At 36.7% G+C, this 15671-nt stretch overlaps 1 long non-coding RNA gene across 1 annotated transcript; it reads right to left on the reverse strand.

Annotated features, from left to right (window-relative positions):
• Positions 1 to 46: 46 nt before the first annotated feature.
• LOC308690810 lies at positions 47 to 11959 on the reverse strand. Its single transcript, XR_014030201.1, has 3 exons — positions 11864 to 11959; positions 11692 to 11754; positions 47 to 417 (listed from the first exon to the last, which is right to left on the reverse strand). It is a non-coding gene; the product is annotated as an uncharacterized lncRNA (long non-coding RNA).
• Between the last annotated feature and the right edge of the window lie 3712 nt (positions 11960 to 15671).

The raw sequence follows: 15671 nt of genomic DNA on the forward strand, positions 1-15671 counted from the left end.
ATATATATATTTTCTAATGAAATAAAGACATACTATTTTAATATAATACAAAAAATGCAATATCAGATGCATTTCATGTAACCATTTATATTATTTTAACAGAACATAAATGCAATTTTAAATCGAGTATTTTAAATCCATATATATTTTATAGTTTATTTTTAAACCAATATATATATTAAAAAATGAAGTATTGAATTTAAAATTTAAATGTAATATAAATACACAATATCAAATATAGAGTATTTAAATGAATATTTTATTTACGTAACAAATAAATGAGCGACGGCTGGTGGTACCATCACAGAGGCACAAAATCACTCACCACAGGGTTCCCACAGAGAAGATCCATGAGTTTCCTCTGTTCCCCCAGCTTGGTGGAATGATCTCCCTGCCTTCATCTGGAATGCAGAATCCCTGGCAACATTCAAAAGACAACTGATAAAAATAATAATAATAAAAAATTATATGCTATCACTTTCCTTTAATCCCTCCCTAGCTTGTGCTACTCTAAGCAATGTCTGAAACTGTATTTTGAGCACACGTGTTTTTTTGCCTTTTCACAACCTATTTCTCATTTGTAAGTCGCTTTGGATAGTGAATAAATGTCAAAGGTACGGTTCTGGGATTTGTGAACCAACAAACAGATCACCCTTCAAATGGTTACTGATGTGCATATCAATCAATTGTGTTTGCTCAATAAGAAAGTCTTTAAGTTGACATGCCAAGATATATTGCATCTGAAAGTCTTCTGCAGTGTATATGCTCTGCCCTTCATATATTGTCCATGAGCTTGCATTAACATTAACAGATGTTGAAGGAAGACAGAAATGCTAGTTACACCACAACAAACAACACAAAATTCATGCACAATTTTGACAAACAGTATGTAAATCAAACTGCACAGGCTGACAAAACTGGCCGTCAGAATCATAGTGGCCTTCTTCATATTCGGCGTCCCCTGTACGATCAACAACGTTGTTTTAATGGTAGTGTCATGGGATTCAAATGCTAGCCACAATATAACTGGGGCTCTTTTCTTTATAAACGGTTGCGTGAACCCCTTTCTTTACGCCTGTTCTGCTTCAGCGCTGCGATCCAGAAGTACAGTCAGACCAGCCACTACAATATCAAGAAAGAAAGCAGGAAATCTTTAGTTATTTGTAAATAAATTTGCATCTCTGATGTTATTCTCTGTGTCTAAAATTCATGTTTGCTTTGTGCAAAGGGAAGTGCATAAAAAAGTTGTTATAGTTAAACCCATTTATGTTTCCACAACTTGTAACCTGAATAGTTGATATTACAATTAACAACTAAAGTATTTATATAAAAGGACTGTGGACGCCACCAAGAATATCTTCAGCTATTTGTCTTAGAATGTAAAGGTTTTAGAATGAATGTTTTAGTAAGCTTTAATTCCCTCGGGGAATGAGAAGGAATGTGGTAATGATGAGGCAGATAGACGTGCTCTACTGACAACTTTCAAAGAGGAATAACTTTAGTTGAACACTGAACACACATTAAATAAACTTCATCCCATTTGACAAAGAAGATGAAGGATGGCAATAAAATAGAAAGAATTTTCCTACTGTTTGTAATTTAATACATCATATTTTTTATTATTATTAATGACTAAATGAAAGCCTCTGGACTTTGTGGTTATGCAACAGTCTCCTAGTTTTCCCTTGTCTCTGTGATTTGCCTTTATCTTTGGAACCCCTACTACCCATTATATATATATATACAACCCCAAATCAGAAAAAGTTGGGACACTGTACAAATTGTGAGTAAAAAAGGAATGGAATAATTTACAAATCTCATAAACTTATATTTTATTCACAATAGAATATAGATAACATATCAAATGTTGAAAGTGAGACATTTTGAAATGTCATGCCAAATATTGGCTCATTTTGGATTTCTTGAGAGCTACACATTCCAAAAAAGTTGGGACAGGTAGCAATAAGAGGCCGGAAAAGTTAAATGTACATATAAGGAACAGCTGGAGGACCAATTTGCAACTTATTAGGTCAATTGGCAACATGATTGGGTATAAAAAGAGCCTCTCAGAGTGGCAGTGTCTCTCAGAAGTCAAGATGGGCAGAGGATCACCAATTCCCCCAATGCTGTGGCGAAAAAGAGTGGAGCAATATCAGAAAGGAGTTTCTCAGAGAAAAATTGCAAAGAGTTTGAAGTTATCATCATCTACAGTGTATAATATCATCCAAAGATTCAGAGAATCTGGAACAATCTCTGTGCGTAAGGGTCAAGGCCGGAAAACCCTACTGGATGCCCGTGATCTTCGGGCCCTTAGACGGCACTGCATCACATACAGGAATGCTACTGAGATGGAAATCACAACATGGGCTCAGGAATACTTCCAGAAAACAGTCGGTGAACACAATCCACCGTGCCATTCGCCGTTGCCAGCTAAAAATAGGTCAAAAAAGAAGCCATATCTAAACCGGATCTAGAAGTGCAGGCGTTTTCTCTGGGCCAAGGCTCGTTAAAAATGGACTGTGGCAAAGTGGAAAACTTCTGTGGTCAGACGAATCGAAATTTGAAGTTCTTTTTGGATAACTGGGACGCCATGTCATCCAGACTAAAGAGGACAAGGACAACCCAAGTTGTTATCAGCGCTCAGTTCAGAAGCCTGCATCTCTGATGGTATGGGGTTGCATGAGTGCGTGTGGCATGGGCAGCTTACACATCTGGAAAGGCACCATCAATGCTGAAAGGTATATCCAAGTTCTAGAACAACATATGCTCCCATCCAGACGTCGTCTCTTTCAGGGAAGACCTTGCATTTTCCAACATGACAATGCCAGACCACATACTGCATCAATTACAATATCATGGCTGCGTAGAAGAAGGATCCAGGTACTGAAATGGCCTGCCTACAGTCCAGATCTTTCACCCATAGAAAACATTTGGTGCATCATAAAGAGGAAGATGCAACAAAGAAGACCCAAGACAGTTGAGCAACTAGAAGCCTGTATTAGACAAGAATGGGACAACATTCCTATTCCTAAACTTGAGCAACTTGTCTCCTCAGTCCCCAGACGTTTGCAGACTGTTATAAAAAGAAGAGGGGATGCCACACAGTGGTAAACATGGCCTTGTCCCAACTTTTTTGAGATGTGTTGATGCCATGAAATTTAAAAGCAACTTATTTTTCCCTTAAAATTATACATTTTCTCAGTTTATTTGAAGAAATTTGAAACTTCCACATCATTTTTTTTTTTTTCTTAAGATTATATTTTTAAAAAATTCCAATAAACAAAGTCTGAGTATGATAATAATCAGCCTTAGGGTGACCAGACATCCCGAAATCTAAGCTGTTGTCCCAAATCCGGTCCTAATTGTCCCGAAAATGATATGTAACCCTTCACTCAATTTGGTACAGACACAAAGTCTGAGTATGGACCAGTTCAATCAGAAGACTAAATTCGCCTGCAGAGAATAAGGATGTCACAACAATAATGAGCCACTCACACAAGGTATAAGGTAACTAATTGTATTATTTTGTTTGTGTTGAATTCAAAAACTTTAATTCAATAACTGGAATGTATAAAAGAAAAATAAATTAAAGAAAATACAGGAAAGGGAAAAAAAATATAATACAATGTGTACTTCTCAAACAAATAAAATAAATTCTTTAAACACCTTTTTTTTCTAGGTTTCAAGGACTTCAAATACTCTAAAGGACTCAAAAGGTAAGTATAATCACTTGTCTTTTAAACACTGTTTATGTAAATGAATACATTAACCTCTTGTTTGTTCCCTTCTAGGTTTCACTCGTACTTCATTGTTTCTTTGAAAAACAAAAACAAAAAAACAAAAAAACCTTTTAGTCACCAACAGTAACACTGAATTTACCTTATGGCTGAAAATCTTAATTTAGAATATAATCAATTAAAGTTCAATTCCTTATTTGATACCTTTTGAACAAAAAAAAATTTTTTTTTTGTTGAATATGTTTCTTCTGGCTTCTAATTTTCCAAAAAAAAATAAAAATAATTATATATATATAAAACACTGATTCACAGCAAGCACTTGCAGGATGATGAAATAAATCAGGAAAGACAACAAAGAAGAAAAGCAGGAAAAAGATAATAATTAAAAAAAAAACTGAGCAAAACCAGATGAACTTAAACATATAATCTTATTTTAGGTCTGAAGAACTGCTACTAGACAGTGGGCCAAGTCCGTCTATCTCGTTTAGTTTTTGATTTGACAGTTACCCAGCAGCTGTCTGGCTCATTTTTTTAATTTGTCTGTATGAATAATTCACAAAAAGATTACCGATTGTTTCCAACGCCAATTGTTGCACATTAAAGTATAAAAATAGATTTAATTTCGCTAGCTGATCACAAACGTTGGCCGGAGTGAGATCCAATCAACGCTCGTGTTGTTACCTTGTTGAATTGATTTGGCCAATCACGTTATTCGTTGAACCGGCGTCGCGTCAGTCTGAAGCCAAATCAACCCACCCTGGAGAGACCGCGTGTCTCGGCAAGACAACGTCAAGGTAAGATTTGTTTTGCAATGATTATAAACCCCTATATCTTAATGCTTTTCATATAAGTTGTATTTAAGACTGCAAGCTATAAAATGTTTTTTTGATGAAAACAGTAACGTTAGCCACGAAAGAATGTGGGTAGTGGAGCAGTAAAGCTGACGTTAGGTCTAACGGTATGTTGCTTAGGCTAATCCAAAATAATCATTCGGTACATACACAATGAACTAAGCAAAGGGTATTCAAATACGGGATAATTACGGGAAAAATATTTAAACGGGAAGACAGCAGGAAATAAGTCTGACTACTAGTAAGGGAGAATCACGGGGTAAACGGTATTGGTTACAGCAAGCTACCTAGGCTACAAGTAAGCTAGACTAATTATCAGCTAAAAAGAGTGCAAACCAAAACAAAGAAATTATTTCAAATCAACTTTATAGTGGTAGTCATGGAGTTATTTAAGACAATTATGGTTGATTGTCACGATTGATAGTGGTTGGGCTTCACCTACATAACAGAACCGGTATACTGTATGGTGGAAAAATATTTTAGTTAAAGATGGCTGTTTTTGAGTTATTTAACAAAATTATTTGTGGTCAGAACTGCAGTAGTCTTGGCAAGCTCGTTTAAGATGGTTAGCATCTTAATACAAATGTCAAGATGAAAAGTGTGATTTAAAATGAGTAATGTGCGCTTTCTGTGTTTATTTATCTGAATATAATTCAGTTGTTTATCTAACACAGACACGGACAGGACAACATCATATCTCTCCACACCCAAATGACTACAGAGGTGATCGTTGACAATCATCACATCAACAGCACCATGATGGAGCAGGTCAAGATCACGGAGTTGCTTAGTATCCACATCACAGATGACCCATCTTGATCTATCGACACCACCAACAGAACCTGGCCAAGAAAGTCCAAAAACCTCTGCACTTCCTCCCACAGTTGAGGAAGGCTCATCTCCCAAAAATCCATCCTCTTAACTTTCTATAGGGGAATCATAGAGAGCCTCTTCCTTCCACCCCCACCCTCCAGTAACCTAAGGGCAGCTGATTGACTCTTGCACAAATACACTGGTAGTTTACACTATGATGCCGCTACATTGGTTTATTTTGAAATTTGCTATGAACATTTGACCCCACTTACACACAAATTGCACTGCCTTTTGCTGCTTGTCATGTCATCCACTTACACAATAACACTATATTAATTAGGGATGAGTCACGATTTTCGAATATTCGATTAGCTGATTTTATTATAGAATAGGATGTGCGGGATGATTGTCTTTAAAAAATCCCCATGTTTTAGTTGTGGTTATAAGTTGCAATCCTAAATTCACATAAAAATTTTATACATTTAATAAATATATTCTTAATATTTGTTGTTTTCGTTTCTATGTTTGAGCTTATTTATCTCAATATTAATAACAGTCTGGTTAATTTTGAGTCTTGAATTGTAAACTCTCAAGGGTTGGATTTTTAAATATATATTGGTTGTGTCTATTCAGAATGACTTCTGAGCAGCTACCTTTTTATTTTGGGTATGTCATGAATGCATCACTTGCCAAAATTGGGGCTGACTAGTAAGGGGTTAAACTTATATAAATTAAACGTATGTTTAAGTTTTTTAACTTATATTTAAGCGTCACACCGCTCCGCTTTATTCATATGCTCTCATTTTATTAATACAAATAATTTAGTAGCCTATCCTTGCCTTGTTTTTGAATGAATAAATCAAATTTTTTTCTCAATCTTTTCCACTGGCCAAATAGTATTTTTAATTGATTTCTATTTTTAATGGCAACAGATAGACCTTGTTGTGCATTATTTGCACGAAACCATTTTCTCAGACAATCTGCTATTATCATAAGCAATTAGTTAAAACATTAAAACACAGCATGCCAGAGGAGAAGTGTTCAAAAGCATTGCATCTACAACAAATATTTATATTTATTGAATATAAAAATGTTGTAACTTCTCAGTATTTATTTCATGTAGTTAAAGTGTTTAACACCATTAATGAGAATGGCATATTTAATCTAAATGTTTATATCAGAGGTAAAACATGTATTATTTTATTTATTTAAACCGTTATTGTGAACATGCACTGTATTTATGATTAGGACTTTACAGAGATTTACGGTTTTACTTCATCTGCCGTTAGACAAGCTATGCGTCAGTTTCACTATATGGCCCAGCTTTCTGGTCACTGACAAAGATTATATTCCTCCGCTGTAGAATCTGTGTTCATTATTTACATTGGTTGTCAAGGAAACGGGAGGTTTTCTGACGTTATGATTAGTACTCCTGCTTCTTTGCCGGTTTAAAAAAGTAAGAGTTTGTAAGGACATTTTGCGTCAAATGTGCATACAACAAAGTTGGAAACAATGTCTATAGTACTTATACGATTTTATTACATGACCTCAGCAAAAAAAAAACGTAGACAGCTGTGAGGTAAGTATTAAATTCGTAATTTCGAGGTCCGGCCCACCGCCTATACCAATCGATCCTTTGCTCATCCCTCTCGCAAAAATGTATTCTAATTAATGATCTCTTTGATATGTGAACGCGTGCGTTAACCAGGCTGCTTCTCCGCAACTGCGTCACACAATACTATGGAAGCTTGTTTCCACCACAAAATAAAACATTTTAAAAGATAATTGCGACTTTTTATCTCACAATTGCGAGTTTACATCTTTATTTACATTTTTAAATTTATTTAAGAGTATTACATTTACTTTATTTCACGCAATTCTGACTTTATATCTCGCAATTCTGAGAAATAAAGTCAGAATTGCGTGAAATAAAGTCGCAATTGCGTGAAACACCAAAGTGACTGAAGGATTGCCGTAAAGCAGTATCTCTGGTCGTACGATGTGTATGACGTCATGGACATTTTAAAAGACTTTTTAAAGCAAATAAGTGACTCTAAAAAATCTAACACCCAGCAATGTGTAATTTCTTTGCATCTCCTTTCGAATACAACATTCAAATTACTAGACAAAAAATTATATCCTGAGAAAAGTGGATTTTGAGGCGTATAGCGCCATAGACCTCCATTCATTCTGCACTCGCCTGCGAGCGCCCCCGCATGGACAGAGACCTGTTACTGCAGCCAGCCCAGAAACCGGAAGTAACCAGAGAGAGTGCCAATTCTCTTCCTATTAGACATTCTCTGCCCCTACTCGATTTTGAATCACTGCTTCATGAAGCTTCGAAACCTTTACTAATCTTTTGTTTCGATTCAGTGGTCCGGAGCGTGTATCAAACTGCCTAAGTAAAGTCACGCGATTTCAGTAAACGATGCTTCGTTACGTCATCACTGTTTCGAAACTTTCGAAATTCCAATGGTTCGCCGCTGGGGGGCGATGTGAACCACAGTCTATGATGTGAACCCATGAATCACGCTGATCGTCGCCCTCCAGCGGCGAACCATTGAACAAGTGTCTATCATAGACATAATGTCTATGGTGTCACTACCTAGTTCTTTTACTGTCTATGGTCATCATTACTCGAGAGATCAGGTAAACCCCATAGTTCAGTGGTTCGCCGCTGGGGGGGGTGATCAGCATGATTCGCCGTTTCGAACGGCGTTAGAAAAGCTTAGTTTCTCCAATCAATAACAAAACGAGATTGTTTTTCATTTCCTGCTCGCGTTCGTCAATATAATTGCAGTGAACAAAGCTTTAAAAAATACGTAAAAGTATCACACAAAAAAGAGTGCCGACTGATCGTACCTCAAATAATGCCAATGGCCTTAGTTCTTTAATATGGCTAGTGCTAATTGTTGAAAACAGATTAAAGGTCTTTGCAAATTCATTATTCGTATAACATCAGAATCGGTATATGGCCACTAAGGGGTAAATTAATCTTTTTTTTTTTTTTTTTTGTAAAACTCTAATTTTTTGGTATTTCTCAGGGCGAGTTATTTTTAAGACAGTGGGAAAACTTAATTATGCCACTAGATGGCGACAAGTGAGTGTCTTTTTGACCAGTGCAAGTGAGTGACTTTTTTTTTATGCCTTTTTGACATTTAATACCAAGGATGTATTTATTTGATCAGAAATACTGTGAAACAGTAATATTGTATAATGTTGTTACAACTTAAAATAACTTATTTTTTCCTATTTTAAAATACTTTTATTTTATTATTTTATTATTTATTTAGTTCTGTGGTGGCAAAACTTGGAAACTAATTACACCACTAGATGGCGACAAGTGAGTGTCTTTTGAGTATTATTTACAGTTTTTTAATATATATATTTTTTTTAAATGCTTATATACAATTTCTGAAACTATGGCTCCTTTTCTCAAAACCCCACACACAAAACATCACACACTAATGCAAAAGAAAACACTTCATTCAAAACTATTTTAACTCTTCTAAAAATGGTGTTTTTGCATAGTAACTCTACACACAAACCGTTATACACACCAAACTACACATGGACATGACAAATCAAATGTAAAACACTACTATCTTGTGTCTTTTGCTTGTTCAGTGTGCAGTGGAGCACACAGGAGTTTGTCACGGCACTCACACGGACATGTGTGTGCACAAATACATTGTATACACAGTATGTATACACAGTTGATTATCTTTACCATTGTTAGAGCTGCTTTACAGCAGAATTTGAAACTTGAAACAAATTCGAAAAGATTTGAAACAATTTGGATTGCATCTCTCAGGTTACCCTGACTATATATTGCTCCAGTCCCACATTACTTTTTCAAATAGGTTTAGACAGGGATTGGTGGGCCCTGTTGCTCATTTTTAGTCATATTCTACATAACATGTACTTTCTCCCCTTTGATTTAACCATCATCATTGGCATCACTCTGATGGATTTATTAACAAAACCCATGGCCACATTAAGCTCCGCAGATAAAAATCCGCTTGTCGGAGAAAGTGTTAACAACTGCCTGTGGACTTTTAAGTTAAGTTAAGCTAACCTAGCTAGTTATTTTTAGTGCTGGCGTTTTATTCAATTTTAATATATGAATGTAATCTGCAAATGCGATGGACATCGGTTATGCTCTTCAAAGTAATAGAAAAACATACAAAAGACCTGAACCGGAAGCGGTGCAACTTGTTTGACCTGAATACGGAAGTATGTTGCACACAACCCCCGTTGATCCTGGCGTCAGATCAAATCTTTCAAGTGGTTGTTCTGAGTTTTGTGATTATTAGACGTTTCACAGTGTTTTCACTGCCGCAGTTGTTCTGAAAAGAGTTTCCTGGTCTCTGAGCCTATTGTGTGAGAAACGCGGATATCAAATGTGATCTGAGCAATAGACCATGTGCAAAAGAAGCCTGTCAGGACCCCAAGGGATGTGGTTTAGTGGTTGCAAGTTGATAAACCCCTTATTCTACTCACTTATAACAAATGTGACTGTAAATGTGATAGTATAATCTGAGCTGTAGACTCTATGCAAAAGAAGCCTGTCTCTACTAGCCAAGTACTTGGGACACAGAGAGGAGCCAGTGTTGCCAACTATTTTCAAAGGAAAGTAGCTAACGCCTCCCCTAAAAGTAGCTAAATGTCGCTAGATGACGTAATACGTCAATTAGCATATTTATGACGTCATCGAGGCGTACTTGCGTTCTGCCTGCCTAATGTTTTTTCTCATTAAAATCATGCTCACATACTGTATTTTAATATAATATAATATAATATAATATAATATAATATAATATAATATAATATAATATAATATAATATAATATAATATAATATAGGCTATAGCCGAATGTCCAATAAAGCTGTTCTCATTTACTTTTTTTTTTTTTTTTTTTGTCAGACAATAGAACAAGTAGCTATTGAATGACTGTTTTTTTTTATATGTGTAAAATTATCTGAATTGAGAGAGTTCGGGAACTGGGTGAACTAAAGCACTGTGATAGTGAGTAATACAAGTAATAAGCACAAGAAAAGAAAGGAAAATAAAATGGTCAAACTAAATTCTTTAACTATAAAACAAAAGATAAGTGATAAGTCCGTCCGTGGAAACAACACTGCTCATTCACGTCTGTTAGCTGCCGTTCTGCAGCTGCAGCCCTCAGCCATTCACAGAACAGGGAAGACGCAGAGAGAGGTGTGTGGCGGCAAGGAGAAAGCAAATCTCGTGCTCGCAGGACTCATGCTGGCAACATTTGGAGGTTACTGAGGTTTGTTCAAAAAGTAGCTAGATTAGTCGCTAGTCGCTTTTTTGAAAAATTGTCGCTGACGGGGTCTGAAAAGTCGCTAAAAATAGCGACAAAGGCGCTAAGTTGGCAACACTGAGAGGAGCTCTTTGTCTCGTGTTAAACGCCCTCCCCCTCAAACGGGCGAAGTCCTGCGCATTCTGAGGGGGAGGGCGTGTGTAACACGAGACAAAGAGCGTCTCTGCGTCACACCGAGATGTCCTATCACAGCTAGTAGAGACAGTCTTCCTTTGCATATGGTCTAGAGAGCTCTACGGTAAACCTAAACAAAACTGCTGATTTGAAAATATCATGGTTTTTATAGGTTTACAGGCTCATATCACCATGATTTACAGTCACATTTGACATAAGTGAGTAGAATAAGTGGTTTATCCACTTGCCACCACTGAAATACATACCTGGGGGTCCTGGATATAAATAGCTCTCCTCGATTCTCTCGGTTCGTGCTTGCTTCGGCAGCACATATACTAAAATTGGAACGATACAGAGAAGATTAGCATGGCCCCTGCGCAAGGATGACACGCAAATTCGTGAAGCGTTCCTCATTTTTATTAATTATTAGTTATTAATTATGAAATTACTGTAATTATTCATATTGTACACTGTATCAGGTGAAAAAAGCAGTGTTTAAGCATGCAGTACGCAGCCTTGACGCTAGAGCGCAGCATCGCACTGCAGTCTGGCGCTAGAGCGGCTCACTGGAATTTACTGCATTTACATCTTTAACAGAACAAAAACATGTAGTTTCCAAACAAAACAATTTCGTAAGTATTTGTAATGATTGCATTTACCATCCTAATGTTTCCTCAGCCGACTTAATCAACCGTATCTTAATCTGACGAGTTTTCGCATACAAGTTAATGATCATTCTCAATCTTCGTTGCCTTTTACACAAACTAGTAATCAAATATGATTATATAGACTAAACGCTAATGTATAAAGTAATTGAAATTCACTTACCATGTGTTGTTTTCGCTGGCTTGGCAGACAAATTTGAGTTTTCCTTGGCTTGTTTTTCTTTACCTGAAAACAGAGCGAAAACGAGAATATATACACTGACTAAAGTGTATTTTAATTTTCACTCACCACAAACAAAACTCAACTAACGGTGTTACTAAATAAATGTCTTTACATAAATGTATTTCTTGCTTCGTAATTGAGAGCAATTGCAGGACAAACGCTTTTCGCTGCACTCAGGACTAAAACTTTCCGCTGTCGACAGTCGAGCATCATCAAACTGTAAAGAAACATCATAAAAGTCGATGTTCAAAACAATTACGCTAGAGTTGAGACTGAAAGGTTGTCTAACTTGTGTATCGCTAAACTAAACAGAAGTAGTTATATAATCAATAAGAAAGACAACAGGGAAGGAAAGAGAATGAGATGCCATGTATATAAAGCACAGAAAGACTTAATAAAACATTCTTGACATTATCATATGAAAAAAGAAAGCAACCAATGTTTTAGAAGTAGCTATATCACCACCTGAGACTTTCTCCTGTCAGTCTCGCATTAGAGCGTCTCACTGTCTCACAGCAGATGTCACACCTTCAACTTGGGTAACAGGAAGAGATGGTCTGCTTCCAAGCAAAGAAAATGTTGCAAGTATTCACAATTCTTCTAAGATCTTAAACGAAAGAACCAAGAACCAGAAAGGCAGTAACCATGTCTTGAACATTGGGTAACAATACATCATTTATTTAAAATAAACATTATGCATATATACTTTTGAGTTGAAAAATATTTGTAAAACTATCTAGTAGCATCTTTCCCACGTACGCTCATGATTTAAAATATTTGTAAATAATATTTATGTTTTATGACATGCATACATTCACATTTGTATGTCTAATGTCAAAAACACAAAATGTTTCTGGTCTCGTCACTTTATTATTAATTACATGAATCATGTAAAAGATAGCATATTTATATGCTATAGCAACAGCAAGACCCTCCTGACGAGCGCTGTCACACCGCTGAGGCCGACCAGCCTGAAAATGCCTTGGTAAAGCAAGAGTTTACAGACATTGAGATGTAAATAGTAACCACTTTATGGAAGATGATCAGATCAGATGATCAGACCTTTTATTTTATTAATTTGTGTTTACGCCGCTCAAATGGTTCTCTGCAAGCCCCCCAATGCACCGGTCTCTGAAGCTTAAATGGTTAGTTCACCTAAAACTGACAATTCTGTCATGTCGTTCCCAACCCATAAGACTTTTGTTCATCTTCGGAACACAAATGAAGATCTTTTTGATGAAATCTGAGAGCTTTCTGTCCCTTTTCCGAAGATGAACAAACTTCTTACGAGTTTGGAATGAGGGTGAGTAATTGATGACAGAAACTATCAGGTGAGATTTCTAAACAAATGTCTAAAATAATTGTTTTTTTACTTTGTCTTTTACAGATCCTCCATGTGCATCGCTGGCTGTGCTCCCTCCTCCATCTGCTGTGGCTGATTGAATTGAATTTATTGAAGGATAGCCTCTTGAGATGTGACATCTCATTTTCAAGAGGGTCCTATAAACACAGATACAAAATACAAAAAAAACAAGTAAACAAAAATAATAAATAACAACATTACAAATACACATCTAAATTCATTCATGCACAACACATTCATACACAAATTCTCTCACCAACATACACCTACATCCACCTACCAATCCCACTCGCCAAAATATTTTTTAAATAGACAAATACACAAAAAGTTGAGGTTAACTTAAAATTTAAAAACATAAACAGGTTGTTTTAAGATATGAAAAAAGGGATGATCTGAAAGAATGAAAATAAGTTCTAGATCGCAGAGAAAGAGGAAGATTATTCCAGTCCCATGGTGCTTTATATTGGAACGTTCTACGTCCGACTTCTTTATATATTCTGGGTACAACAAAAAACGGGTATTGCATGTGTCTAAGTGAATATGCAGACCTGCCTGGAATTAAATACTGTTTTAAATAGGAGGGACAGTTAAAGTAAACACATTTGAAAATAAACTGCATCCAGTGTAGTTGCCTTCTTGATTTAAGCCCTTAAACAGGGGCCAAGGGTCACGGCCTGGAGAAGAAGGAAGAGAGCTGAAGAGGACAAAAAGGTCCTGGTGCACAACAAAGCCATTGCGCAGATCCAAAAGGATATCCCTGCAGATACTGGACAGAGTTTCTTCTAAGGAAAAGGTTTCTGTGCCACTTCAGTGCTGGAACGTAAAATGTTGTTTAAAAAAAACAACAACAACATTACACTACTTGATATTACCATTTAGAAAATGTCTGAGCAGAAGAGGCAACTAATATGAACAGGCAAACGGGAACAGAGCAAACTGAAAATGACACTAAAACAGAACATGCATGTTACATTATGAGGGTGAAACTGTGGAACTTTGTCTGGCAGAGCAACGGGCTCTTGCTCCCAATAAATGAATGTCTTTAAAATGTTGTTGTCTTAAAGGGGACATATCATGAAAATCAGGCTTTTAAGTGCTATAATCGGGTCCCCGGTGCATCTACCATCCCAGAAAACGTGAAAAGTGACAACCCAGTAACTTTGTTTTGTTAAGCCTTTCTCTGCAAGCATGTCAAAAAATAGGCCGATCAGATTTCACTCCCCTTCTGACGTAGGAAGGGGATCTTATTATAATATTACCGCCCCTTAATCTGCACGTTTCCACCCACGGCGCTGCCATTTGGTTTTCACAAGCGGCAACGAGAAGGGTATAACTGCAGCCTTGAGATCTCCAAATGGGGGTGGGAGCTCCAAAATAGGGTGTGGCTTCCTCTCATTGGCAGGTAGGCACATGACACATGCGCGATTTTTTCCACCAATCCAGGTCAGCGCAAACTCCGCCCCACAGCCGATTCTACAGTGCTGATTTCCTACACAATGCTATGCTACAACAAATTCTAACCCCTAAACCTGCCATACACCTGACCCTAACCTTAACCAGTGAACTCCAGTCCGAATGCCACTGGTCATGAGTTCTGTGACAAAAGCCAGAGCCAATGGTTCAAGTCTCTGCGTGTGGAGACCCCGCCCCATTTTGGAGGTTCTGCCCACTTTTCGAGTTCTCGCCCCCATAAAACTGTAAAAACAAACTGTTTGACTTAAAGATGTTTTTTTTAAGGGTAGAATTGCTAGAAAATGAATTTAACTGTTTAACTGACTGCATACCTTTATAATCGAGTTTGTCAACAGCAACAAAATATAACAATTTATTTAAAAAAAGAAAAGAAATAGGAACAAAATGCTAAAGAATAAATATAAAAATATGAGCAATGCAAATAAAAGAAATGGGTAAGACAATGTACATGACCTTTATGAGGGCAAATAAATGTTCTAGATAAAGAACAATCATTTAGGGCTGTTTCATGGCCTTAGTGATGGTAAATAATTCTTCTGAAATAAAGAATATTCATTTAGGACTATATGATCTATATTAAGACAAATAAATGTTCCTTAAAAGGGTAGTTCACCCAAAAATTAAAATTAGCTTATGATTTAGTCATCCTAGGTGTATATGACATTGACAAATGACAGTATATGACAAATCGAATCAGAGTTATAATAAAAAATGTCCTGGCTCTTCCAAACTTTAAAATGGCAGCGAATGGACGTTTCTGTTTTGAAGTCCATAAAAGTGCATCTATTCATCATAAAAGTGCTCCACGTGGCTCCGGGGGGTTAAAGGTGCTCTAAGTGATGTTGGGTGACGTTACTTCTTGTAGACGTTTAAAGTATTGTCAAACAAAACGGAGGCAAGCTAGACCCTCCCTTCTCCTCATCCACGCACTAACTCCCCAAACCCCACCCCAAAAACCCTCTTGTCGGTTATTAGCTGGAACAGGTTGTTATGTTCTGTGGTGCAGGTTAGCCCAGTTTGTTTTTCTTGCCGTTTGTGAAACCTGAGGTGTCTGCAGAGGCCGCATTTTTTTTACAGTGTGCTC

This window comes from Scardinius erythrophthalmus (genome assembly GCF_964197995.2).
Source record: "Scardinius erythrophthalmus genome assembly, chromosome: 5".
NCBI lineage: Eukaryota > Metazoa > Chordata > Actinopteri > Cypriniformes > Leuciscidae > Scardinius > Scardinius erythrophthalmus.